At 47.8% G+C, this 26,777-nt stretch overlaps 16 non-coding genes and 3 pseudogenes across 16 annotated transcripts; all 19 read left to right on the forward strand.

Annotated features, from left to right (window-relative positions):
• Positions 1-3,661: 3,661 nt before the first annotated feature.
• On the forward strand, positions 3,662-3,837 carry LOC142095873 (U2 spliceosomal RNA; annotated as a pseudogene).
• Positions 3,838-4,656: 819 nt separating this feature from the next.
• LOC142095713 (U2 spliceosomal RNA) lies at positions 4,657-4,847 on the forward strand. The gene has a single exon (XR_012677899.1). It is a non-coding gene; the product is annotated as a U2 spliceosomal RNA (small nuclear RNA).
• An 819-nt stretch (positions 4,848-5,666) lies between these two features.
• On the forward strand, positions 5,667-5,857 carry LOC142095714 (U2 spliceosomal RNA). The gene has a single exon (XR_012677900.1). It is a non-coding gene; the product is annotated as a U2 spliceosomal RNA (small nuclear RNA).
• Positions 5,858-6,676: 819 nt separating this feature from the next.
• On the forward strand, positions 6,677-6,867 carry LOC142095715 (U2 spliceosomal RNA). Its single transcript, XR_012677901.1, has one exon. It is a non-coding gene; the product is annotated as a U2 spliceosomal RNA (small nuclear RNA).
• Positions 6,868-7,686: 819 nt separating this feature from the next.
• Positions 7,687-7,877, forward strand: LOC142095716 (U2 spliceosomal RNA). Its single transcript, XR_012677902.1, has one exon. It is a non-coding gene; the product is annotated as a U2 spliceosomal RNA (small nuclear RNA).
• An 819-nt stretch (positions 7,878-8,696) lies between these two features.
• LOC142095718 (U2 spliceosomal RNA) lies at positions 8,697-8,887 on the forward strand. The gene has a single exon (XR_012677903.1). It is a non-coding gene; the product is annotated as a U2 spliceosomal RNA (small nuclear RNA).
• An 819-nt stretch (positions 8,888-9,706) lies between these two features.
• On the forward strand, positions 9,707-9,897 carry LOC142095719 (U2 spliceosomal RNA). Its single transcript, XR_012677904.1, has one exon. It is a non-coding gene; the product is annotated as a U2 spliceosomal RNA (small nuclear RNA).
• Positions 9,898-11,526: 1,629 nt separating this feature from the next.
• Positions 11,527-11,731, forward strand: LOC142095891 (U2 spliceosomal RNA; annotated as a pseudogene).
• Positions 11,732-12,550: 819 nt separating this feature from the next.
• On the forward strand, positions 12,551-12,741 carry LOC142095720 (U2 spliceosomal RNA). Its single transcript, XR_012677905.1, has one exon. It is a non-coding gene; the product is annotated as a U2 spliceosomal RNA (small nuclear RNA).
• An 819-nt stretch (positions 12,742-13,560) lies between these two features.
• LOC142095721 (U2 spliceosomal RNA) lies at positions 13,561-13,751 on the forward strand. The gene has a single exon (XR_012677906.1). It is a non-coding gene; the product is annotated as a U2 spliceosomal RNA (small nuclear RNA).
• Positions 13,752-14,570: 819 nt separating this feature from the next.
• On the forward strand, positions 14,571-14,761 carry LOC142095722 (U2 spliceosomal RNA). The gene has a single exon (XR_012677907.1). It is a non-coding gene; the product is annotated as a U2 spliceosomal RNA (small nuclear RNA).
• An 819-nt stretch (positions 14,762-15,580) lies between these two features.
• On the forward strand, positions 15,581-15,771 carry LOC142095723 (U2 spliceosomal RNA). The gene has a single exon (XR_012677908.1). It is a non-coding gene; the product is annotated as a U2 spliceosomal RNA (small nuclear RNA).
• An 819-nt stretch (positions 15,772-16,590) lies between these two features.
• On the forward strand, positions 16,591-16,781 carry LOC142095724 (U2 spliceosomal RNA). Its single transcript, XR_012677909.1, has one exon. It is a non-coding gene; the product is annotated as a U2 spliceosomal RNA (small nuclear RNA).
• Positions 16,782-17,600: 819 nt separating this feature from the next.
• On the forward strand, positions 17,601-17,791 carry LOC142095725 (U2 spliceosomal RNA). Its single transcript, XR_012677910.1, has one exon. It is a non-coding gene; the product is annotated as a U2 spliceosomal RNA (small nuclear RNA).
• Positions 17,792-18,610: 819 nt separating this feature from the next.
• On the forward strand, positions 18,611-18,801 carry LOC142095726 (U2 spliceosomal RNA). The gene has a single exon (XR_012677911.1). It is a non-coding gene; the product is annotated as a U2 spliceosomal RNA (small nuclear RNA).
• Positions 18,802-19,620: 819 nt separating this feature from the next.
• Positions 19,621-19,811, forward strand: LOC142095727 (U2 spliceosomal RNA). The gene has a single exon (XR_012677912.1). It is a non-coding gene; the product is annotated as a U2 spliceosomal RNA (small nuclear RNA).
• An 819-nt stretch (positions 19,812-20,630) lies between these two features.
• LOC142095729 (U2 spliceosomal RNA) lies at positions 20,631-20,821 on the forward strand. Its single transcript, XR_012677913.1, has one exon. It is a non-coding gene; the product is annotated as a U2 spliceosomal RNA (small nuclear RNA).
• An 819-nt stretch (positions 20,822-21,640) lies between these two features.
• Positions 21,641-21,831, forward strand: LOC142095730 (U2 spliceosomal RNA). Its single transcript, XR_012677914.1, has one exon. It is a non-coding gene; the product is annotated as a U2 spliceosomal RNA (small nuclear RNA).
• Positions 21,832-22,650: 819 nt separating this feature from the next.
• On the forward strand, positions 22,651-22,807 carry LOC142095950 (U2 spliceosomal RNA; annotated as a pseudogene).
• The last annotated feature ends 3,970 nt before the right edge of the window (positions 22,808-26,777 follow it).

Genomic DNA, 26,777 nt, shown 5'->3' on the forward strand with positions numbered 1-26,777 from the left:
ACGGGCCCTCCTATTGGTCTGGGGGGAGTGACTGTAAGTCTGCAGGGGTCGCCATTCTTATCAGGGGAAGCCTCTTCACATTAGATTCCGTTCAGGAGTTTGTCTGCGGCAGATTGCTTATCGTAGATGGCTCCTGGGCGGGTGAGCCTATCAGGCTTATCTGTGTGTATGCATCCCCGGGTAAGAATGAGCGTTTGGAGCTTTTCCAGACCCTGCGGGCCCAGCTCGCAACCACCAGGGCGGTAGTGATGGCTGGGGACTTTAACTGTCCTATAGAGGAAGATGGTAGGAGTTCTTGTACTAATGCTAAACTTGATGTTTCTTCCAGGTTGTTGCAGGAGATGGTAGCCGAAGCATCCTTGCGGGATGCAGTGGGATCTATGGGGGCCGGCTCTGTGAATTATACTTGGAGCCGCCCCGATGGCTCAGTGCGTTCCCGGATTGACTTTGTGTTTACATCGAGAGCGGTAAGACAAAACAGGCATGTCATGGTTCCCTGCTTTTTCTCTGATCATAGGGCCATTCTCTTTGAAGGTGTTCTGGGTCACGGGTTCCCTCCCGGCCCTGGCTCTTGGAAGCTGAACTGCGCTCTGCTGGGAAAGGAAGAGGTGATGGTTGAGCTGAGGGATGCCTATGTAATGTGGAAAAATGACAAAATGTATTTTGACTGTATGTCTAACTGGTGGGAGTATGTCAAGGGCAAGTTTCGCAGTTTCTTTCAGGCTAAAGGCCGCCAACAGGCGTGTGAGAGGAAGAGGAACTTCAGGAGACTTCAGCGTCAGCTGCAGTCCCTGCTGGATCTCCAACTCTGCGGCTGGGATGTGAAGGATGATCTGGCTGAGGCCAAAGGGGGCCTGAAAAGGCACTTCGAGGAAGAGGCCAATCGCATCGTCTTCCGTTCCAAGGTGGAGAATCTGGAGAAGGGTGAGAAATGTAATTCTTTCTTTTTCAGAAAACTCCACTCCGGGCACACGCCCCTGACTGAGCTGCGGGACGAGTCTGGCACCCCCAGGAGGGGGAAGGAGGGCGTCATGGGAGTCGTCTCAGACTACTACGGCAAACTCTACTCCCCTAAGACTACAGACGACGACGCAGCTGAATCTTTCCTGTCAGGTATCACTAACCCTATTGATCCTACAGGTAGGGCAGCTATGGATGCCCCCCTCACCTTGGGGGAGCTGCACTCTGCCGCTAAATCCTTTAGGCCGGGCAGGACCCCGGGCAGTGATGGCCTCCCAGCCGAGCTCTATGTAGCGCTGTGGGACCTCATTGGCCCGGACCTGCTAGAGCTGTATGAGGAGATGGTGGTGGAGGGCAGGATGCCTCCTACTCTGAGAGAGGGCTTGATCACGATTTTGTACAAGCGCAAGGGAGAGAGATGTGACCTCAAAAATTGGAGGCCCATCTCCCTCCTGAACGTGGACTACAAGATTTTGGCCAAGGTACTAGCCAACAGGCTAAAGGTTGTCATTGGGCGAATTGTTCATCCTGATCAGACTTGTGGCATTCCTGGGAGAAGGATTGCAGACAGCCTTGCGCTGCTGAGGGACACGGTTCATTATATCAAAGACCGCCATGCACACGTGGCCCTGGTCAGTCTTGATCAGGAGAAGGCCTTTGATCGTGTCTCTCATGGTTTTATGCGTAAGGTTCTGTGCAGGTTTGGATTGGGTGATATGTTTTGTTCTTATGTTAACCTGATGTACCTTGATATTTACAGCTCGGTGTTGGTGAACGGCTGGAAGACTGACCCCTTCTCTGTACTGTCTGGGGTCAGACAAGGCTGCCCTCTTTCACCTCTCCTTTTTGTCTGTTGTATAGAGCTCTTTGCGATGTCCATCAGGCGAAACCCAGAGATCAGAGGGATCACCGCACCGGGTCCAGACCGACTAGAGGCCAAGTGTTCGCTCTACATGGACGACGTCACTGTCTTCTGCGCTGATCAGCGTTCGGTGGCAGCACTCGTCCAGACCTGCAACAACTTCGGCCAAGCTTCAGGGGCAAAAGTCAACTGCGGGAAGTCAGAGGCAATGCTGTTTGGTCAGTGGCACCTGTCATCCCCCGCTGCATTCCCCTTCACAATCAAGCCGGACTTCATCAAAATTCTTGGAGTTTGGTTCGGTGGAGAGGAGGCGGCCCTGAAGTGCTGGGAAGAGAGACTGGCAATAGTCCGGCAAAAGATTGGACTGTGGAGCCTCAGACTTCTTACCATCGAAGGGAAAGCACTGGTACTGCGCAATGAGATTCTTCCCGTTCTTCAGTACACGGCCCAAGCTTGGCCACCTCTTGCTGCCGTCTGTAAGACCATCACGAGGACAGTCTTTCACTTCATCTGGGGCTCCAAAATGGACAGAGTGAAGCGGTCTGTTATGTACAAGGAGCCCCACAAAGGTGGGAAAGGGATCCCTGATATCCCCACCATGCTGCGGGCCTTCTTTGTTTGCAACTGTATCCGCAGGACACTCCTTGAAAAGAACGTTTGCTCTGCTGGGAAGTCCATGTCACGCTTTTTCCTTCTTCCTCTTTGGAGGAAACTTGGTTGGGACAAGTGGGACAGCTCCTTCCCTTACAACTGGACTACACCTTGGTTTTACCTGGATGTTGGACAATTTGTGAGGGAGCACCATCTGGAGGGACTTAAACCAGACTTGTGGAAACCTAAAACTATCCACAAGCTCATCAGAGCTAAGGACATTATGGAGTCTGTTCCAGGGCTCCCTGTGGCCACGGCCAAACATGTTTGGGAGAATGTGGCCTCTAAGAGACTGACTAATGGACATAAGGACATTGCATGGATGGCCATTCAGGGGGGTTTGCCTCTCAGGACATTTATGCACTCCCGAAACCTGTGCAGATATGTTCACTGCCCCTTTTGTATTACCAAGAGGGAGACTGCTCAACATATCTTTTGGGACTGTCCCACTGCACAGGCATTGTTGGATGCCCTGGAACATGAACTTAAGGACAGTGTGCCCAGGACTTGCCTCTCATACCATTCGGTATTTTATGGATTATTTCCTGGGACTCACACCGTTGAGGCAATCCAGGAGGCCTGGCGCCTTATGAACTGTTTTAAGGACGCTATGTGGCTTGCCAGGAACCGCCTCATCTTGAAGCGGGAGAAGATGACCATCCAGGACTGTCGCAGGCTTATCCATAGCCTGTTAAGAGACTATAACACCCTTGACAGTCCTGAGGAAGATGAAGACGACGATTGATTGTAATTGATTGATTGTTGTCTCCTCTTCTCCTCCTCCCCATTGTGTCTATTTTCAATAAAAAACTTTGGTTTGTGCTCCCCTCCCTCTCCCCCTCCAACCCATTCCCCTTCACAGCATGAAGTATTATTGAATGTCATGTCTATTTATGCACCCTTCCCTTTGTGTCTGTCCTCAATAAAAAACTTTTTGCTCGTGACTCCATCACCCTACCCCTCTCACCTACCTCCCCCTCACACCCAATGTTATTTTATTGCACTGTAATACACTGTAAAGTTTGAATGGTTAGTGCAGTACTTGATGTATATAGTGTAGGATGTCATGTCTTGTACTTTATGCCCTGTATTGCACTAAAACGTATGCATGATCATGTCTTACGGTGTACTGCGTACACTTGAATGAAATGTATGAACTGTGTTTTTTGTACTTTATACAAAATAAAGCTACTTTTTCAATCAAAAAAAAATCTGTTCTTATCAGTTTAATATCTGATACGCCCCCTATCTGGGGGCCATATATTAAATGGATTTTTAGAACAGGGAGATGGAAGAAGAGCTTGCTCTGTCCACTCCACGCATTGACCTGGTATTGCAGTACTTCCAGGACCGGTGCACTTCTCTTATCCAGTTATCAAAAAATAGAATCATGTCTCTTTTCAGCAACAAAAAAACATAAGAACAGATTTTTGTCTCCTGTGTCTTATTTCGTGTCAATTTATTGTGTCTTTTTGTTGTTTTGTTTCTTATCTCTTTTAGCAAACAAGCATTTGCAGATAAGAAGACCCTTTTCTTTGTCCAAAAGGATTACTGAATTGATCCAATTATTCCTTTAATGGAGCAACTTGTGATTTGCAAATTCAATTGGATCTCCGAATGAATGAAACTATTAATCTGACGTAGTGTGTCTCCCTCTTGTGGACCCAGTGACATAATAAAGGCAAGTGAGGATTATGACACACACCTTTTAGAACCCTGCTGCTGTTGCAGCATGCAGCTTCCTTTTCTATTTACTTGCCGGTGGCCCGAGAAACAATTGTGATGCACCTTGAAGTGCTGTTTCTGTGACATGCTGTGAATATTCCGAAAGAAGCTGGGCAGACAGTGTGATTAATTGCCTGGGGAGACGAGGACGGAACGGCAGGCCGACTAATCAGCGGGCGTCGTTGCACTTATGGTCAAGGGGAGGAGTTAATGCAAATTTTGCAGGCATCTCGTTTGAAAAGTCCTCGGCTCATGTGCGTGCCTTTGCAGACAGAGAGGTGTAAAGAGGGTCCCAGTGAAGGTGTCAGGCTTTTCAGGCTAGTCGGGCCTAGAATGTGCAGCAATGGAGTGTTGTGGGCCGCCGCTGAAGAAAGTATACGGCGTGTGGCGTGGCTGTCTCCTACAGTTGTCAGGCCTAGCCTGAGAAGCGGGCGCTTTCCTGGGTCCCTTTTCAGGTTATCGCTTCTCGGCCTTTTGGCTAAGATCAAGTGTAGTATCTGTTCTTATCAGTTTAATATCTGATACGCCCCCTATCTGGGGGCCATATATTAAATGGATTTTTAGAACAGGGAGATGGAAGAAGAGCTTGCTCTGTCCACTCCACGCATTGACCTGGTATTGCAGTACTTCCAGGACCGGTGCACTTCTCTTATCCAGTTATCAAAAAATAGAATCATGTCTCTTTTCAGCAACAAAAAAACATAAGAACAGATTTTTGTCTCCTGTGTCTTATTTCGTGTCAATTTATTGTGTCTTTTTGTTGTTTTGTTTCTTATCTCTTTTAGCAAACAAGCATTTGCAGATAAGAAGACCCTTTTCTTTGTCCAAAAGGATTACTGAATTGATCCAATTATTCCTTTAATGGAGCAACTTGTGATTTGCAAATTCAATTGGATCTCCGAATGAATGAAACTATTAATCTGACGTAGTGTGTCTCCCTCTTGTGGACCCAGTGACATAATAAAGGCAAGTGAGGATTATGACACACACCTTTTAGAACCCTGCTGCTGTTGCAGCATGCAGCTTCCTTTTCTATTTACTTGCCGGTGGCCCGAGAAACAATTGTGATGCACCTTGAAGTGCTGTTTCTGTGACATGCTGTGAATATTCCGAAAGAAGCTGGGCAGACAGTGTGATTAATTGCCTGGGGAGACGAGGACGGAACGGCAGGCCGACTAATCAGCGGGCGTCGTTGCACTTATGGTCAAGGGGAGGAGTTAATGCAAATTTTGCAGGCATCTCGTTTGAAAAGTCCTCGGCTCATGTGCGTGCCTTTGCAGACAGAGAGGTGTAAAGAGGGTCCCAGTGAAGGTGTCAGGCTTTTCAGGCTAGTCGGGCCTAGAATGTGCAGCAATGGAGTGTTGTGGGCCGCCGCTGAAGAAAGTATACGGCGTGTGGCGTGGCTGTCTCCTACAGTTGTCAGGCCTAGCCTGAGAAGCGGGCGCTTTCCTGGGTCCCTTTTCAGGTTATCGCTTCTCGGCCTTTTGGCTAAGATCAAGTGTAGTATCTGTTCTTATCAGTTTAATATCTGATACGCCCCCTATCTGGGGGCCATATATTAAATGGATTTTTAGAACAGGGAGATGGAAGAAGAGCTTGCTCTGTCCACTCCACGCATTGACCTGGTATTGCAGTACTTCCAGGACCGGTGCACTTCTCTTATCCAGTTATCAAAAAATAGAATCATGTCTCTTTTCAGCAACAAAAAAACATAAGAACAGATTTTTGTCTCCTGTGTCTTATTTCGTGTCAATTTATTGTGTCTTTTTGTTGTTTTGTTTCTTATCTCTTTTAGCAAACAAGCATTTGCAGATAAGAAGACCCTTTTCTTTGTCCAAAAGGATTACTGAATTGATCCAATTATTCCTTTAATGGAGCAACTTGTGATTTGCAAATTCAATTGGATCTCCGAATGAATGAAACTATTAATCTGACGTAGTGTGTCTCCCTCTTGTGGACCCAGTGACATAATAAAGGCAAGTGAGGATTATGACACACACCTTTTAGAACCCTGCTGCTGTTGCAGCATGCAGCTTCCTTTTCTATTTACTTGCCGGTGGCCCGAGAAACAATTGTGATGCACCTTGAAGTGCTGTTTCTGTGACATGCTGTGAATATTCCGAAAGAAGCTGGGCAGACAGTGTGATTAATTGCCTGGGGAGACGAGGACGGAACGGCAGGCCGACTAATCAGCGGGCGTCGTTGCACTTATGGTCAAGGGGAGGAGTTAATGCAAATTTTGCAGGCATCTCGTTTGAAAAGTCCTCGGCTCATGTGCGTGCCTTTGCAGACAGAGAGGTGTAAAGAGGGTCCCAGTGAAGGTGTCAGGCTTTTCAGGCTAGTCGGGCCTAGAATGTGCAGCAATGGAGTGTTGTGGGCCGCCGCTGAAGAAAGTATACGGCGTGTGGCGTGGCTGTCTCCTACAGTTGTCAGGCCTAGCCTGAGAAGCGGGCGCTTTCCTGGGTCCCTTTTCAGGTTATCGCTTCTCGGCCTTTTGGCTAAGATCAAGTGTAGTATCTGTTCTTATCAGTTTAATATCTGATACGCCCCCTATCTGGGGGCCATATATTAAATGGATTTTTAGAACAGGGAGATGGAAGAAGAGCTTGCTCTGTCCACTCCACGCATTGACCTGGTATTGCAGTACTTCCAGGACCGGTGCACTTCTCTTATCCAGTTATCAAAAAATAGAATCATGTCTCTTTTCAGCAACAAAAAAACATAAGAACAGATTTTTGTCTCCTGTGTCTTATTTCGTGTCAATTTATTGTGTCTTTTTGTTGTTTTGTTTCTTATCTCTTTTAGCAAACAAGCATTTGCAGATAAGAAGACCCTTTTCTTTGTCCAAAAGGATTACTGAATTGATCCAATTATTCCTTTAATGGAGCAACTTGTGATTTGCAAATTCAATTGGATCTCCGAATGAATGAAACTATTAATCTGACGTAGTGTGTCTCCCTCTTGTGGACCCAGTGACATAATAAAGGCAAGTGAGGATTATGACACACACCTTTTAGAACCCTGCTGCTGTTGCAGCATGCAGCTTCCTTTTCTATTTACTTGCCGGTGGCCCGAGAAACAATTGTGATGCACCTTGAAGTGCTGTTTCTGTGACATGCTGTGAATATTCCGAAAGAAGCTGGGCAGACAGTGTGATTAATTGCCTGGGGAGACGAGGACGGAACGGCAGGCCGACTAATCAGCGGGCGTCGTTGCACTTATGGTCAAGGGGAGGAGTTAATGCAAATTTTGCAGGCATCTCGTTTGAAAAGTCCTCGGCTCATGTGCGTGCCTTTGCAGACAGAGAGGTGTAAAGAGGGTCCCAGTGAAGGTGTCAGGCTTTTCAGGCTAGTCGGGCCTAGAATGTGCAGCAATGGAGTGTTGTGGGCCGCCGCTGAAGAAAGTATACGGCGTGTGGCGTGGCTGTCTCCTACAGTTGTCAGGCCTAGCCTGAGAAGCGGGCGCTTTCCTGGGTCCCTTTTCAGGTTATCGCTTCTCGGCCTTTTGGCTAAGATCAAGTGTAGTATCTGTTCTTATCAGTTTAATATCTGATACGCCCCCTATCTGGGGGCCATATATTAAATGGATTTTTAGAACAGGGAGATGGAAGAAGAGCTTGCTCTGTCCACTCCACGCATTGACCTGGTATTGCAGTACTTCCAGGACCGGTGCACTTCTCTTATCCAGTTATCAAAAAATAGAATCATGTCTCTTTTCAGCAACAAAAAAACATAAGAACAGATTTTTGTCTCCTGTGTCTTATTTCGTGTCAATTTATTGTGTCTTTTTGTTGTTTTGTTTCTTATCTCTTTTAGCAAACAAGCATTTGCAGATAAGAAGACCCTTTTCTTTGTCCAAAAGGATTACTGAATTGATCCAATTATTCCTTTAATGGAGCAACTTGTGATTTGCAAATTCAATTGGATCTCCGAATGAATGAAACTATTAATCTGACGTAGTGTGTCTCCCTCTTGTGGACCCAGTGACATAATAAAGGCAAGTGAGGATTATGACACACACCTTTTAGAACCCTGCTGCTGTTGCAGCATGCAGCTTCCTTTTCTATTTACTTGCCGGTGGCCCGAGAAACAATTGTGATGCACCTTGAAGTGCTGTTTCTGTGACATGCTGTGAATATTCCGAAAGAAGCTGGGCAGACAGTGTGATTAATTGCCTGGGGAGACGAGGACGGAACGGCAGGCCGACTAATCAGCGGGCGTCGTTGCACTTATGGTCAAGGGGAGGAGTTAATGCAAATTTTGCAGGCATCTCGTTTGAAAAGTCCTCGGCTCATGTGCGTGCCTTTGCAGACAGAGAGGTGTAAAGAGGGTCCCAGTGAAGGTGTCAGGCTTTTCAGGCTAGTCGGGCCTAGAATGTGCAGCAATGGAGTGTTGTGGGCCGCCGCTGAAGAAAGTATACGGCGTGTGGCGTGGCTGTCTCCTACAGTTGTCAGGCCTAGCCTGAGAAGCGGGCGCTTTCCTGGGTCCCTTTTCAGGTTATCGCTTCTCGGCCTTTTGGCTAAGATCAAGTGTAGTATCTGTTCTTATCAGTTTAATATCTGATACGCCCCCTATCTGGGGGCCATATATTAAATGGATTTTTAGAACAGGGAGATGGAAGAAGAGCTTGCTCTGTCCACTCCACGCATTGACCTGGTATTGCAGTACTTCCAGGACCGGTGCACTTCTCTTATCCAGTTATCAAAAAATAGAATCATGTCTCTTTTCAGCAACAAAAAAACATAAGAACAGATTTTTGTCTCCTGTGTCTTATTTCGTGTCAATTTATTGTGTCTTTTTGTTGTTTTGTTTCTTATCTCTTTTAGCAAACAAGCATTTGCAGATAAGAAGACCCTTTTCTTTGTCCAAAAGGATTACTGAATTGATCCAATTATTCCTTTAATGGAGCAACTTGTGATTTGCAAATTCAATTGGATCTCCGAATGAATGAAACTATTAATCTGACGTAGTGTGTCTCCCTCTTGTGGACCCAGTGACATAATAAAGGCAAGTGAGGATTATGACACACACCTTTTAGAACCCTGCTGCTGTTGCAGCATGCAGCTTCCTTTTCTATTTACTTGCCGGTGGCCCGAGAAACAATTGTGATGCACCTTGAAGTGCTGTTTCTGTGACATGCTGTGAATATTCCGAAAGAAGCTGGGCAGACAGTGTGATTAATTGCCTGGGGAGACGAGGACGGAACGGCAGGCCGACTAATCAGCGGGCGTCGTTGCACTTATGGTCAAGGGGAGGAGTTAATGCAAATTTTGCAGGCATCTCGTTTGAAAAGTCCTCGGCTCATGTGCGTGCCTTTGCAGACAGAGAGGTGTAAAGAGGGTCCCAGTGAAGGTGTCAGGCTTTTCAGGCTAGTCGGGCCTAGAATGTGCAGCAATGGAGTGTTGTGGGCCGCCGCTGAAGAAAGTATACGGCGTGTGGCGTGGCTGTCTCCTACAGTTGTCAGGCCTAGCCTGAGAAGCGGGCGCTTTCCTGGGTCCCTTTTCAGGTTATCGCTTCTCGGCCTTTTGGCTAAGATCAAGTGTAGTATCTGTTCTTATCAGTTTAATATCTGATACGCCCCCTATCTGGGGGCCATATATTAAATGGATTTTTAGAACAGGGAGATGGAAGAAGAGCTTGCTCTGTCCACTCCACGCATTGACCTGGTATTGCAGTACTTCCAGGACCGGTGCACTTCTCTTATCCAGTTATCAAAAAATAGAATCATGTCTCTTTTCAGCAACAAAAAAACATAAGAACAGATTTTTGTCTCCTGTGTCTTATTTCGTGTCAATTTATTGTGTCTTTTTGTTGTTTTGTTTCTTATCTCTTTTAGCAAACAAGCATTTGCAGATAAGAAGACCCTTTTCTTTGTCCAAAAGGATTACTGAATTGATCCAATTATTCCTTTAATGGAGCAACTTGTGATTTGCAAATTCAATTGGATCTCCGAATGAATGAAACTATTAATCTGACGTAGTGTGTCTCCCTCTTGTGGACCCAGTGACATAATAAAGGCAAGTGAGGATTATGACACACACCTTTTAGAACCCTGCTGCTGTTGCAGCATGCAGCTTCCTTTTCTATTTACTTGCCGGTGGCCCGAGAAACAATTGTGATGCACCTTGAAGTGCTGTTTCTGTGACATGCTGTGAATATTCCGAAAGAAGCTGGGCAGACAGTGTGATTAATTGCCTGGGGAGACGAGGACGGAACGGCAGGCCGACTAATCAGCGGGCGTCGTTGCACTTATGGTCAAGGGGAGGAGTTAATGCAAATTTTGCAGGCATCTCGTTTGAAAAGTCCTCGGCTCATGTGCGTGCCTTTGCAGACAGAGAGGTGTAAAGAGGGTCCCAGTGAAGGTGTCAGGCTTTTCAGGCTAGTCGGGCCTAGAATGTGCAGCAATGGAGTGTTGTGGGCCGCCGCTGAAGAAAGTATACGGCGTGTGGCGTGGCTGTCTCCTACAGTTGTCAGGCCTAGCCTGAGAAGCGGGCGCTTTCCTGGGTCCCTTTTCAGGTTATCGCTTCTCGGCCTTTTGGCTAAGATCAAGTGCAGTTGTGGCAGATCAGCACTTGCCTCTTTAACTAGAGGGCTGGAATGCAGCTTTGAAAGGCTGGGACAAATGTGCATCCGGACTGGAAACCCGGGGGGCCATAAATCACGGGTCAGGAGACCTTAATATAGATACAACGTGATTCTGTTGGCACCCACGCACTTCTGACCTCTTTCTCCTAAGCAATGCTATATTCTTTGCCCGGACCTTTTTGGCTGGGCAAGAAAATTTTTATACCCGGCCCAGGGTGAAGCTCCGGCGGATCTCAGGGGCAAAATGGGTCCCCTAGTGTGGCAGGCCAAGGGGGCCCATACTAGCCCAGCCACCCGGCTGGGGCCGTATCCACTCGGCTTGAGTCCTGGGTGAAGCTCTGGCAGATCCCAGGGACTAATGGGGCCCTCCTAGCTTCGCGGCGACGAGGGTCCAACCCTGCCCAGCCACCCGGCTGGGGCCGTACCCACTCGGCTTGAGTCCTGGGTGAAGCTCCGGCAGATCCCAGGGACTAATGGGGCCCTCCTAGCTTCGCGGCGACGAGGGTCCAACCCCGCCCAGCCACCCGGCTGGGGCCGTACCCAATCGGCACACCGAGCACTGGGTGAAGCTTCGGCGGATCCCAGGGGCTAAGAGGCTCCCCTAGCTTTGCGGCGAAGGGAGTCAGACGACCCCGGCCCCTAAGTGACCTTTTTGGTTCTGGGGGTCGAGGACCAGGGTCCTTCCTCTCCGGAGGGAGGACCACGCACCGAAAACTCTTGTGCATGTTTTTTGGGTATTTACTCATTTTTTTCGTGCACAAGGGACGAGCTCAAGGCTTTAAATAAAAAAAAAAAATCTGTTCTTATCAGTTTAATATCTGATACGCCCCCTATCTGGGGGCCATATATTAAATGGATTTTTAGAACAGGGAGATGGAAGAAGAGCTTGCTCTGTCCACTCCACGCATTGACCTGGTATTGCAGTACTTCCAGGACCGGTGCACTTCTCTTATCCAGTTATCAAAAAATAGAATCATGTCTCTTTTCAGCAACAAAAAAACATAAGAACAGATTTTTGTCTCCTGTGTCTTATTTCGTGTCAATTTATTGTGTCTTTTTGTTGTTTTGTTTCTTATCTCTTTTAGCAAACAAGCATTTGCAGATAAGAAGACCCTTTTCTTTGTCCAAAAGGATTACTGAATTGATCCAATTATTCCTTTAATGGAGCAACTTGTGATTTGCAAATTCAATTGGATCTCCGAATGAATGAAACTATTAATCTGACGTAGTGTGTCTCCCTCTTGTGGACCCAGTGACATAATAAAGGCAAGTGAGGATTATGACACACACCTTTTAGAACCCTGCTGCTGTTGCAGCATGCAGCTTCCTTTTCTATTTACTTGCCGGTGGCCCGAGAAACAATTGTGATGCACCTTGAAGTGCTGTTTCTGTGACATGCTGTGAATATTCCGAAAGAAGCTGGGCAGACAGTGTGATTAATTGCCTGGGGAGACGAGGACGGAACGGCAGGCCGACTAATCAGCGGGCGTCGTTGCACTTATGGTCAAGGGGAGGAGTTAATGCAAATTTTGCAGGCATCTCGTTTGAAAAGTCCTCGGCTCATGTGCGTGCCTTTGCAGACAGAGAGGTGTAAAGAGGGTCCCAGTGAAGGTGTCAGGCTTTTCAGGCTAGTCGGGCCTAGAATGTGCAGCAATGGAGTGTTGTGGGCCGCCGCTGAAGAAAGTATACGGCGTGTGGCGTGGCTGTCTCCTACAGTTGTCAGGCCTAGCCTGAGAAGCGGGCGCTTTCCTGGGTCCCTTTTCAGGTTATCGCTTCTCGGCCTTTTGGCTAAGATCAAGTGTAGTATCTGTTCTTATCAGTTTAATATCTGATACGCCCCCTATCTGGGGGCCATATATTAAATGGATTTTTAGAACAGGGAGATGGAAGAAGAGCTTGCTCTGTCCACTCCACGCATTGACCTGGTATTGCAGTACTTCCAGGACCGGTGCACTTCTCTTATCCAGTTATCAAAAAATAGAATCATGTCTCTTTTCAGCAACAAAAAAACATAAGAACAGATTTTTGTCTCCTGTGTCTTATTTCGTGTCAATTTATTGTGTCTTTTTGTTGTTTTGTTTCTTATCTCTTTTAGCAAACAAGCATTTGCAGATAAGAAGACCCTTTTCTTTGTCCAAAAGGATTACTGAATTGATCCAATTATTCCTTTAATGGAGCAACTTGTGATTTGCAAATTCAATTGGATCTCCGAATGAATGAAACTATTAATCTGACGTAGTGTGTCTCCCTCTTGTGGACCCAGTGACATAATAAAGGCAAGTGAGGATTATGACACACACCTTTTAGAACCCTGCTGCTGTTGCAGCATGCAGCTTCCTTTTCTATTTACTTGCCGGTGGCCCGAGAAACAATTGTGATGCACCTTGAAGTGCTGTTTCTGTGACATGCTGTGAATATTCCGAAAGAAGCTGGGCAGACAGTGTGATTAATTGCCTGGGGAGACGAGGACGGAACGGCAGGCCGACTAATCAGCGGGCGTCGTTGCACTTATGGTCAAGGGGAGGAGTTAATGCAAATTTTGCAGGCATCTCGTTTGAAAAGTCCTCGGCTCATGTGCGTGCCTTTGCAGACAGAGAGGTGTAAAGAGGGTCCCAGTGAAGGTGTCAGGCTTTTCAGGCTAGTCGGGCCTAGAATGTGCAGCAATGGAGTGTTGTGGGCCGCCGCTGAAGAAAGTATACGGCGTGTGGCGTGGCTGTCTCCTACAGTTGTCAGGCCTAGCCTGAGAAGCGGGCGCTTTCCTGGGTCCCTTTTCAGGTTATCGCTTCTCGGCCTTTTGGCTAAGATCAAGTGTAGTATCTGTTCTTATCAGTTTAATATCTGATACGCCCCCTATCTGGGGGCCATATATTAAATGGATTTTTAGAACAGGGAGATGGAAGAAGAGCTTGCTCTGTCCACTCCACGCATTGACCTGGTATTGCAGTACTTCCAGGACCGGTGCACTTCTCTTATCCAGTTATCAAAAAATAGAATCATGTCTCTTTTCAGCAACAAAAAAACATAAGAACAGATTTTTGTCTCCTGTGTCTTATTTCGTGTCAATTTATTGTGTCTTTTTGTTGTTTTGTTTCTTATCTCTTTTAGCAAACAAGCATTTGCAGATAAGAAGACCCTTTTCTTTGTCCAAAAGGATTACTGAATTGATCCAATTATTCCTTTAATGGAGCAACTTGTGATTTGCAAATTCAATTGGATCTCCGAATGAATGAAACTATTAATCTGACGTAGTGTGTCTCCCTCTTGTGGACCCAGTGACATAATAAAGGCAAGTGAGGATTATGACACACACCTTTTAGAACCCTGCTGCTGTTGCAGCATGCAGCTTCCTTTTCTATTTACTTGCCGGTGGCCCGAGAAACAATTGTGATGCACCTTGAAGTGCTGTTTCTGTGACATGCTGTGAATATTCCGAAAGAAGCTGGGCAGACAGTGTGATTAATTGCCTGGGGAGACGAGGACGGAACGGCAGGCCGACTAATCAGCGGGCGTCGTTGCACTTATGGTCAAGGGGAGGAGTTAATGCAAATTTTGCAGGCATCTCGTTTGAAAAGTCCTCGGCTCATGTGCGTGCCTTTGCAGACAGAGAGGTGTAAAGAGGGTCCCAGTGAAGGTGTCAGGCTTTTCAGGCTAGTCGGGCCTAGAATGTGCAGCAATGGAGTGTTGTGGGCCGCCGCTGAAGAAAGTATACGGCGTGTGGCGTGGCTGTCTCCTACAGTTGTCAGGCCTAGCCTGAGAAGCGGGCGCTTTCCTGGGTCCCTTTTCAGGTTATCGCTTCTCGGCCTTTTGGCTAAGATCAAGTGTAGTATCTGTTCTTATCAGTTTAATATCTGATACGCCCCCTATCTGGGGGCCATATATTAAATGGATTTTTAGAACAGGGAGATGGAAGAAGAGCTTGCTCTGTCCACTCCACGCATTGACCTGGTATTGCAGTACTTCCAGGACCGGTGCACTTCTCTTATCCAGTTATCAAAAAATAGAATCATGTCTCTTTTCAGCAACAAAAAAACATAAGAACAGATTTTTGTCTCCTGTGTCTTATTTCGTGTCAATTTATTGTGTCTTTTTGTTGTTTTGTTTCTTATCTCTTTTAGCAAACAAGCATTTGCAGATAAGAAGACCCTTTTCTTTGTCCAAAAGGATTACTGAATTGATCCAATTATTCCTTTAATGGAGCAACTTGTGATTTGCAAATTCAATTGGATCTCCGAATGAATGAAACTATTAATCTGACGTAGTGTGTCTCCCTCTTGTGGACCCAGTGACATAATAAAGGCAAGTGAGGATTATGACACACACCTTTTAGAACCCTGCTGCTGTTGCAGCATGCAGCTTCCTTTTCTATTTACTTGCCGGTGGCCCGAGAAACAATTGTGATGCACCTTGAAGTGCTGTTTCTGTGACATGCTGTGAATATTCCGAAAGAAGCTGGGCAGACAGTGTGATTAATTGCCTGGGGAGACGAGGACGGAACGGCAGGCCGACTAATCAGCGGGCGTCGTTGCACTTATGGTCAAGGGGAGGAGTTAATGCAAATTTTGCAGGCATCTCGTTTGAAAAGTCCTCGGCTCATGTGCGTGCCTTTGCAGACAGAGAGGTGTAAAGAGGGTCCCAGTGAAGGTGTCAGGCTTTTCAGGCTAGTCGGGCCTAGAATGTGCAGCAATGGAGTGTTGTGGGCCGCCGCTGAAGAAAGTATACGGCGTGTGGCGTGGCTGTCTCCTACAGTTGTCAGGCCTAGCCTGAGAAGCGGGCGCTTTCCTGGGTCCCTTTTCAGGTTATCGCTTCTCGGCCTTTTGGCTAAGATCAAGTGTAGTATCTGTTCTTATCAGTTTAATATCTGATACGCCCCCTATCTGGGGGCCATATATTAAATGGATTTTTAGAACAGGGAGATGGAAGAAGAGCTTGCTCTGTCCACTCCACGCATTGACCTGGTATTGCAGTACTTCCAGGACCGGTGCACTTCTCTTATCCAGTTATCAAAAAATAGAATCATGTCTCTTTTCAGCAACAAAAAAACATAAGAACAGATTTTTGTCTCCTGTGTCTTATTTCGTGTCAATTTATTGTGTCTTTTTGTTGTTTTGTTTCTTATCTCTTTTAGCAAACAAGCATTTGCAGATAAGAAGACCCTTTTCTTTGTCCAAAAGGATTACTGAATTGATCCAATTATTCCTTTAATGGAGCAACTTGTGATTTGCAAATTCAATTGGATCTCCGAATGAATGAAACTATTAATCTGACGTAGTGTGTCTCCCTCTTGTGGACCCAGTGACATAATAAAGGCAAGTGAGGATTATGACACACACCTTTTAGAACCCTGCTGCTGTTGCAGCATGCAGCTTCCTTTTCTATTTACTTGCCGGTGGCCCGAGAAACAATTGTGATGCACCTTGAAGTGCTGTTTCTGTGACATGCTGTGAATATTCCGAAAGAAGCTGGGCAGACAGTGTGATTAATTGCCTGGGGAGACGAGGACGGAACGGCAGGCCGACTAATCAGCGGGCGTCGTTGCACTTATGGTCAAGGGGAGGAGTTAATGCAAATTTTGCAGGCATCTCGTTTGAAAAGTCCTCGGCTCATGTGCGTGCCTTTGCAGACAGAGAGGTGTAAAGAGGGTCCCAGTGAAGGTGTCAGGCTTTTCAGGCTAGTCGGGCCTAGAATGTGCAGCAATGGAGTGTTGTGGGCCGCCGCTGAAGAAAGTATACGGCGTGTGGCGTGGCTGTCTCCTACAGTTGTCAGGCCTAGCCTGAGAAGCGGGCGCTTTCCTGGGTCCCTTTTCAGGTTATCGCTTCTCGGCCTTTTGGCTAAGATCAAGTGTAGTATCTGTTCTTATCAGTTTAATATCTGATACGCCCCCTATCTGGGGGCCATATATTAAATGGATTTTTAGAACAGGGAGATGGAAGAAGAGCTTGCTCTGTCCACTCCACGCATTGACCTGGTATTGCAGTACTTCCAGGACCGGTGCACTTCTCTTATCCAGTTATCAAAAAATAGAATCATGTCTCTTTTCAGCAACAAAAAAACATAAGAACAGATTTTTGTCTCCTGTGTCTTATTTCGTGTCAATTTATTGTGTCTTTTTGTTGTTTTGTTTCTTATCTCTTTTAGCAAACAAGCATTTGCAGATAAGAAGACCCTTTTCTTTGTCCAAAAGGATTACTGAATTGATCCAATTATTCCTTTAATGGAGCAACTTGTGATTTGCAAATTCAATTGGATCTCCGAATGAATGAAACTATTAATCTGACGTAGTGTGTCTCCCTCTTGTGGACCCAGTGACATAATAAAGGCAAGTGAGGATTATGACACACACCTTTTAGAACCCTGCTGCTGTTGCAGCATGCAGCTTCCTTTTCTATTTACTTGCCGGTGGCCCGAGAAACAATTGTGATGCACCTTGAAGTGCTGTTTCTGTGACATGCTGTGAATATTCCGAAAGAAGCTGGGCAGACAGTGTGATTAATTGCCTGGGGAGACGAGGACGGAACGGCAGGCCGACTAATCAGCGGGCGTCGTTGCACTTATGGTCAAGGGGAGGAGTTAATGCAAATTTTGCAGGCATCTCGTTTGAAAAGTCCTCGGCTCATGTGCGTGCCTTTGCAGACAGAGAGGTGTAAAGAGGGTCCCAGTGAAGGTGTCAGGCTTTTCAGGCTAGTCGGGCCTAGAATGTGCAGCAATGGAGTGTTGTGGGCCGCCGCTGAAGAAAGTATACGGCGTGTGGCGTGGCTGTCTCCTACAGTTGTCAGGCCTAGCCTGAGAAGCGGGCGCTTTCCTGGGTCCCTTTTCAGGTTATCGCTTCTCGGCCTTTTGGCTAAGATCAAGTGTAGTATCTGTTCTTATCAGTTTAATATCTGATACGCCCCCTATCTGGGGGCCATATATTAAATGGATTTTTAGAACAGGGAGATGGAAGAAGAGCTTGCTCTGTCCACTCCACGCATTGACCTGGTATTGCAGTACTTCCAGGACCGGTGCACTTCTCTTATCCAGTTATCAAAAAATAGAATCATGTCTCTTTTCAGCAACAAAAAAACATAAGAACAGATTTTTGTCTCCTGTGTCTTATTTCGTGTCAATTTATTGTGTCTTTTTGTTGTTTTGTTTCTTATCTCTTTTAGCAAACAAGCATTTGCAGATAAGAAGACCCTTTTCTTTGTCCAAAAGGATTACTGAATTGATCCAATTATTCCTTTAATGGAGCAACTTGTGATTTGCAAATTCAATTGGATCTCCGAATGAATGAAACTATTAATCTGACGTAGTGTGTCTCCCTCTTGTGGACCCAGTGACATAATAAAGGCAAGTGAGGATTATGACACACACCTTTTAGAACCCTGCTGCTGTTGCAGCATGCAGCTTCCTTTTCTATTTACTTGCCGGTGGCCCGAGAAACAATTGTGATGCACCTTGAAGTGCTGTTTCTGTGACATGCTGTGAATATTCCGAAAGAAGCTGGGCAGACAGTGTGATTAATTGCCTGGGGAGACGAGGACGGAACGGCAGGCCGACTAATCAGCGGGCGTCGTTGCACTTATGGTCAAGGGGAGGAGTTAATGCAAATTTTGCAGGCATCTCGTTTGAAAAGTCCTCGGCTCATGTGCGTGCCTTTGCAGACAGAGAGGTGTAAAGAGGGTCCCAGTGAAGGTGTCAGGCTTTTCAGGCTAGTCGGGCCTAGAATGTGCAGCAATGGAGTGTTGTGGGCCGCCGCTGAAGAAAGTATACGGCGTGTGGCGTGGCTGTCTCCTACAGTTGTCAGGCCTAGCCTGAGAAGCGGGCGCTTTCCTGGGTCCCTTTTCAGGTTATCGCTTCTCGGCCTTTTGGCTAAGATCAAGTGTAGTATCTGTTCTTATCAGTTTAATATCTGATACGCCCCCTATCTGGGGGCCATATATTAAATGGATTTTTAGAACAGGGAGATGGAAGAAGAGCTTGCTCTGTCCACTCCACGCATTGACCTGGTATTGCAGTACTTCCAGGACCGGTGCACTTCTCTTATCCAGTTATCAAAAAATAGAATCATGTCTCTTTTCAGCAACAAAAAAACATAAGAACAGATTTTTGTCTCCTGTGTCTTATTTCGTGTCAATTTATTGTGTCTTTTTGTTGTTTTGTTTCTTATCTCTTTTAGCAAACAAGCATTTGCAGATAAGAAGACCCTTTTCTTTGTCCAAAAGGATTACTGAATTGATCCAATTATTCCTTTAATGGAGCAACTTGTGATTTGCAAATTCAATTGGATCTCCGAATGAATGAAACTATTAATCTGACGTAGTGTGTCTCCCTCTTGTGGACCCAGTGACATAATAAAGGCAAGTGAGGATTATGACACACACCTTTTAGAACCCTGCTGCTGTTGCAGCATGCAGCTTCCTTTTCTATTTACTTGCCGGTGGCCCGAGAAACAATTGTGATGCACCTTGAAGTGCTGTTTCTGTGACATGCTGTGAATATTCCGAAAGAAGCTGGGCAGACAGTGTGATTAATTGCCTGGGGAGACGAGGACGGAACGGCAGGCCGACTAATCAGCGGGCGTCGTTGCACTTATGGTCAAGGGGAGGAGTTAATGCAAATTTTGCAGGCATCTCGTTTGAAAAGTCCTCGGCTCATGTGCGTGCCTTTGCAGACAGAGAGGTGTAAAGAGGGTCCCAGTGAAGGTGTCAGGCTTTTCAGGCTAGTCGGGCCTAGAATGTGCAGCAATGGAGTGTTGTGGGCCGCCGCTGAAGAAAGTATACGGCGTGTGGCGTGGCTGTCTCCTACAGTTGTCAGGCCTAGCCTGAGAAGCGGGCGCTTTCCTGGGTCCCTTTTCAGGTTATCGCTTCTCGGCCTTTTGGCTAAGATCAAGTGTAGTATCTGTTCTTATCAGTTTAATATCTGATACGCCCCCTATCTGGGGGCCATATATTAAATGGATTTTTAGAACAGGGAGATGGAAGAAGAGCTTGCTCTGTCCACTCCACGCATTGACCTGGTATTGCAGTACTTCCAGGACCGGTGCACTTCTCTTATCCAGTTATCAAAAAATAGAATCATGTCTCTTTTCAGCAACAAAAAAACATAAGAACAGATTTTTGTCTCCTGTGTCTTATTTCGTGTCAATTTATTGTGTCTTTTTGTTGTTTTGTTTCTTATCTCTTTTAGCAAACAAGCATTTGCAGATAAGAAGACCCTTTTCTTTGTCCAAAAGGATTACTGAATTGATCCAATTATTCCTTTAATGGAGCAACTTGTGATTTGCAAATTCAATTGGATCTCCGAATGAATGAAACTATTAATCTGACGTAGTGTGTCTCCCTCTTGTGGACCCAGTGACATAATAAAGGCAAGTGAGGATTATGACACACACCTTTTAGAACCCTGCTGCTGTTGCAGCATGCAGCTTCCTTTTCTATTTACTTGCCGGTGGCCCGAGAAACAATTGTGATGCACCTTGAAGTGCTGTTTCTGTGACATGCTGTGAATATTCCGAAAGAAGCTGGGCAGACAGTGTGATTAATTGCCTGGGGAGACGAGGACGGAACGGCAGGCCGACTAATCAGCGGGCGTCGTTGCACTTATGGTCAAGGGGAGGAGTTAATGCAAATTTTGCAGGCATCTCGTTTGAAAAGTCCTCGGCTCATGTGCGTGCCTTTGCAGACAGAGAGGTGTAAAGAGGGTCCCAGTGAAGGTGTCAGGCTTTTCAGGCTAGTCGGGCCTAGAATGTGCAGCAATGGAGTGTTGTGGGCCGCCGCTGAAGAAAGTATACGGCGTGTGGCGTGGCTGTCTCCTACAGTTGTCAGGCCTAGCCTGAGAAGCGGGCGCTTTCCTGGGTCCCTTTTCAGGTTATCGCTTCTCGGCCTTTTGGCTAAGATCAAGTGTAGTATCTGTTCTTATCAGTTTAATATCTGATACGCCCCCTATCTGGGGGCCATATATTAAATGGATTTTTAGAACAGGGAGATGGAAGAAGAGCTTGCTCTGTCCACTCCACGCATTGACCTGGTATTGCAGTACTTCCAGGACCGGTGCACTTCTCTTATCCAGTTATCAAAAAATAGAATCATGTCTCTTTTCAGCAACAAAAAAACATAAGAACAGATTTTTGTCTCCTGTGTCTTATTTCGTGTCAATTTATTGTGTCTTTTTGTTGTTTTGTTTCTTATCTCTTTTAGCAAACAAGCATTTGCAGATAAGAAGACCCTTTTCTTTGTCCAAAAGGATTACTGAATTGATCCAATTATTCCTTTAATGGAGCAACTTGTGATTTGCAAATTCAATTGGATCTCCGAATGAATGAAACTATTAATCTGACGTAGTGTGTCTCCCTCTTGTGGACCCAGTGACATAATAAAGGCAAGTGAGGATTATGACACACACCTTTTAGAACCCTGCTGCTGTTGCAGCATGCAGCTTCCTTTTCTATTTACTTGCCGGTGGCCCGAGAAACAATTGTGATGCACCTTGAAGTGCTGTTTCTGTGACATGCTGTGAATATTCCGAAAGAAGCTGGGCAGACAGTGTGATTAATTGCCTGGGGAGACGAGGACGGAACGGCAGGCCGACTAATCAGCGGGCGTCGTTGCACTTATGGTCAAGGGGAGGAGTTAATGCAAATTTTGCAGGCATCTCGTTTGAAAAGTCCTCGGCTCATGTGCGTGCCTTTGCAGACAGAGAGGTGTAAAGAGGGTCCCAGTGAAGGTGTCAGGCTTTTCAGGCTAGTCGGGCCTAGAATGTGCAGCAATGGAGTGTTGTGGGCCGCCGCTGAAGAAAGTATACGGCGTGTGGCGTGGCTGTCTCCTACAGTTGTCAGGCCTAGCCTGAGAAGCGGGCGCTTTCCTGGGTCCCTTTTCAGGTTATCGCTTCTCGGCCTTTTGGCTAAGATCAAGTGTAGTATCTGTTCTTATCAGTTTAATATCTGATACGCCCCCTATCTGGGGGCCATATATTAAATGGATTTTTAGAACAGGGAGATGGAAGAAGAGCTTGCTCTGTCCACTCCACGCATTGACCTGGTATTGCAGTACTTCCAGGACCGGTGCACTTCTCTTATCCAGTTATCAAAAAATAGAATCATGTCTCTTTTCAGCAACAAAAAAACATAAGAACAGATTTTTGTCTCCTGTGTCTTATTTCGTGTCAATTTATTGTGTCTTTTTGTTGTTTTGTTTCTTATCTCTTTTAGCAAACAAGCATTTGCAGATAAGAAGACCCTTTTCTTTGTCCAAAAGGATTACTGAATTGATCCAATTATTCCTTTAATGGAGCAACTTGTGATTTGCAAATTCAATTGGATCTCCGAATGAATGAAACTATTAATCTGACGTAGTGTGTCTCCCTCTTGTGGACCCAGTGACATAATAAAGGCAAGTGAGGATTATGACACACACCTTTTAGAACCCTGCTGCTGTTGCAGCATGCAGCTTCCTTTTCTATTTACTTGCCGGTGGCCCGAGAAACAATTGTGATGCACCTTGAAGTGCTGTTTCTGTGACATGCTGTGAATATTCCGAAAGAAGCTGGGCAGACAGTGTGATTAATTGCCTGGGGAGACGAGGACGGAACGGCAGGCCGACTAATCAGCGGGCGTCGTTGCACTTATGGTCAAGGGGAGGAGTTAATGCAAATTTTGCAGGCATCTCGTTTGAAAAGTCCTCGGCTCATGTGCGTGCCTTTGCAGACAGAGAGGTGTAAAGAGGGTCCCAGTGAAGGTGTCAGGCTTTTCAGGCTAGTCGGGCCTAGAATGTGCAGCAATGGAGTGTTGTGGGCCGCCGCTGAAGAAAGTATACGGCGTGTGGCGTGGCTGTCTCCTACAGTTGTCAGGCCTAGCCTGAGAAGCGGGCGCTTTCCTGGGTCCCTTTTCAGGTTATCGCTTCTCGGCCTTTTGGCTAAGATCAAGTGTAGTATCTGTTCTTATCAGCTTACCAACTACCCGGTGGAGGTTATGCTGAGTGTGGCTCATCCGATAGCGCACTCTAACATTGGTGAGGGGCTGATGTAGACTCTGCTGCATGGTGCACTTGTCTCTCTCCTGCCCAAAACCCAGAGGACATACCTGAGTGTGGCTCATCCGATAGCACACTCTAACCCTGGTGAGGAACTGTTTGAGACTTGTGTTACCCGATCAAAGCCGGCCAGGAGCAAGAAGACCGACCCCGGGGAAGAAGCGCTGCCGACCCCCCCCCTGCCTGCCGGGAAGAAGACGCCGGGAGCACCTCCGGCTGAAGAAGCCCTCCTCTCCTCGGGCCCTGCTCCACTGGAAGAAGTGCCTCCTCTTCAGCGGAAGCCCCTGCTCCTCTCTACCCAGCGGGAGGACATCTGCACTGCTCCCTCCACCCCGGACGACCAGCCTCTCTACCCCAGGAAGAGCCAGGACGATGGCCTCAGCTACCCCAGCTCCTGCCTCCACCCCTGCTCCTGCCCCTGGGAAGAAGGGAGGAAAGACGACCGCCCCGAAGCCTCCCCCCGTGGCCGGAACCTCTGCCTCCACCGCCCCTGCTGCTGCCGGACAAGGCCAGCCCAACCAGGACACCCCCCAGAAGACCCCCACCCTGGAACCCTGGATGAGGCAGACCGTGGTCCTGAAGCTGAAGGAAGTGGAAGGAAGGGTCCCAGACATGACGGCCGAGACCTTCGGCAAGAAGATGATCCTGGACCAGGGCTTCTCCAAGGCTGAAACCCTCAGCGTGCAGAACTACCTGAAAGGGATCTGGTACATCACCTTCGCCTCCATTGCCATCTGCAAGAGGTACTGGGAGGCAGTGAAGACTGCGAGACCGGAGTCTCCCTTCTCCCGCTTCGTGGGGAACTGCCCCATCCAGAGAGAGGAGAGAAGAGTCACGGTCTCCATGAGAAATCCTCACACCCCTGGTAAGGACATCGCTACCTTCCTGAGCCGCTTCTGCTCCGTGGTCAAGGACCCCTCCAAGATCCTGGATGTCAACGGCTTCTGGACAGGCAAGTGGTCCATTATCATCAGACTGAGGAAAGACAGCACGGCAACTGACGGACTCCAACACCTGCCATCAAGCTTTGCCCTGGGCGGCTCTGCCGGCCTCCTCCACTATGCCGATCAGCCGAGGAACTGCAGAAAATGCGGGGAAGCTGACCACATGGCGAGAAGCTGCAAGGTCTCAGCCTGCAGGAACTGCAAGGTGGCGGGGCACGAGTCCAAGGATTGCCCAAGAAAATTGTCCTGCAACCTCTGCGGCCTGGCCAGCCACATCTACAGGGACTGCCCCCAGAGGGCCAGATCCTACGCTGCAGCTGCCGGGATCGGACTGCCGGAAAGCGGACCTGCCCCTGCCCTGCAGCCCAAGCCAGCCCAGAGGAAGCAACAGAAGCCCACACCGCAGCCAAGAGCTGGTAAGATATCTCCCACCCCTGTTGTGACAGCACCCCCCTCCCTCCCCGCTGTCACAACACCCCCCCCCCCTGCAGTAGCACTAACCCCCTCCACCGCTACTGCAGCTCCCTCCCTTTCCCTGGAGGATTTCCCCCCCCTCCTCCCTCTTGTGTCTGCAGGTGATGAGAACAAACAAAGAAGGAAGCGGAAAGAGCTGGACAGCCCAGCTGGCGACTCTGACCCTTCCAAGAAAAAGGCAATCGAGCTGGAAGAGGACCCTCTCCCGTCAGAGGGGGCCCTGGTAGAGATGGTGGATGAGCTGCTGGATTCTGAGCAGGAGGAGGAAGAATTCCTACAACTGCCCCAAATCTGCCTATTCGACCAGCTAGAGGAGAAAGGTCTGCTCCCACCCGAAGGGGACACGGGCAGACCGGACCAAGTCCCACCGGACAAGGAGGGTAACTGATGTATTGACTGTGCTAACTCTCTTTTTTCTCCCAACTAATGGCTAACTTTTCTCTTTTTACCATTAATGTGAGGAGTGTGAAGGATAAGATTAGACGTCAGTCTGTGTTTACCTTTCTTGACAGTCAGAAATGTGATGTTTACATGTTGCAGGAATGTTCTCTCCCTTTCTCTAGTTCCTACAGGCATCTGGGGAGGCAGTGGTCTCACGGGCCCTCCTATTGGTCTGGGGGGAGTGACTGTAAGTCTGCAGGGGTCGCCATTCTTATCAGGGGAAGCCTCTTTACATTAGATTCCGTTCAGGAGTTTGTCTGCGGCAGATTGCTTATCGTAGATGGCTCCTGGGCGGGTGAGCCTATCAGGCTTATCTGTGTGTATGCATCCCCGGGTAAGAATGAGCGTTTGGAGCTTTTCCAGACCCTGCGGGCCCAGCTCGCAACCACCAGGGCGGTAGTGATGGCTGGGGACTTTAACTGTCCTATAGAGGAAGATGGTAGGAGTTCTTGTACTAATGCTAAACTTGATGTTTCTTCCAGGTTGTTGCAGGAGATGGTAGCCGAAGCATCCTTGCGGGATGCAGTGGGATCTATGGGGGCCGGCTCTGTGAATTATACTTGGAGCCGCCCCGATGGCTCAGTGCGTTCCCGGATTGACTTTGTGTTTACATCGAGAGCGGTAAGACAAAACAGGCATGTCATGGTTCCCTGCTTTTTCTCTGATCATAGGGCCATTCTCTTTGAAGGTGTTCTGGGTCACGGGTTCCCTCCCGGCCCTGGCTCTTGGAAGCTGAACTGCGCTCTGCTGGGAAAGGAAGAGGTGATGGTTGAGCTGAGGGATGCCTATGTAATGTGGAAAAATGACAAAATGTATTTTGACTGTATGTCTAACTGGTGGGAGTATGTCAAGGGCAAGTTTCGCAGTTTCTTTCAGGCTAAAGGCCGCCAACAGGCGTGCGAGAGGAAGAGAAACTTCAGGAGACTTCAGCGTCAGCTGCAGTCCCTGCTGGATCTCCAACTCTGCGGCTGGGATGTGAAGGATGATCTGGCTGAGGCCAAAGGGGGCCTGAAAAGGCACTTCGAGGAAGAGGCCAATCGCATCATCTTCCGTTCCAAGGTGGAGAATCTGGAGAAGGGTGAGAAATGTAATTCTTTCTTTTTCAGAAAACTCCACTCCGGCCACACGCCCCTGACTGAGCTGCGGGACGAGTCTGGCACCCCCAGGAGGGGGAAGGAGGGCGTCATGGGAGTCGTCTCAGACTACTACGGCAAACTCTACTCCCCTAAGACTACAGACGACGACGCAGCTGAATCTTTCCTGTCAGGTATCACTAACCCTATTGATCCTACAGGTAGGGCAGCTATGGATGCCCCCCTCACCTTGGGGGAGCTGCACTCTGCCGCTAAATCCTTTAGGCCGGGCAGGACCCCGGGCAGTGATGGCCTCCCAGCCGAGCTCTATGTAGCGCTGTGGGACCTCATTGGCCCGGACCTGCTAGAGCTGTATGAGGAGATGGTGGTGGAGGGCAGGATGCCTCCTACTCTGAGAGAGGGCTTGATCACGATTTTGTACAAGCGCAAGGGAGAGAGATGTGACCTCAAAAATTGGAGGCCCATCTCCCTCCTGAACGTGGACTACAAGATTTTGGCCAAGGTACTAGCCAACAGGCTAAAGGTTGTCATTGGGCGAATTGTTCATCCTGATCAGACTTGTGGCATTCCTGGTAGAAGGATTGCAGACAGCCTTGCGCTGCTGAGGGACACGGTTCATTATATCAAAGACCGCCACGCACATGTGGCCCTGGTCAGTCTTGATCAGGAGAAGGCCTTTGATCGTGTCTCTCATGGTTTTATGCGTAAGGTTCTGTGCAGGTTTGGATTGGGTGATATGTTTTGTTCTTATGTTAACCTGATGTACCTTGATATTTACAGCTCGGTGTTGGTGAACGGCTGGAAGACTGACCCCTTCTCTGTACTGTCTGGGGTCAGACAAGGCTGCCCTCTTTCACCTCTCCTTTTTGTCTGTTGTATAGAGCTCTTTGCGATGTCCATCAGGCGAAACCCAGAGATCAGAGGGATCACCGCACCGGGTCCAGACCGACTAGAGGCCAAGTGTTCGCTCTACATGGATGACGTCACTGTCTTCTGCGCTGATCAGCGTTCGGTGGCAGCACTCGTCCAGACCTGCA

Source organism: Mixophyes fleayi, chromosome 6 (assembly GCF_038048845.1).
Source record: "Mixophyes fleayi isolate aMixFle1 chromosome 6, aMixFle1.hap1, whole genome shotgun sequence".
NCBI classification, from domain to species: domain Eukaryota; kingdom Metazoa; phylum Chordata; class Amphibia; order Anura; family Limnodynastidae; genus Mixophyes; species Mixophyes fleayi.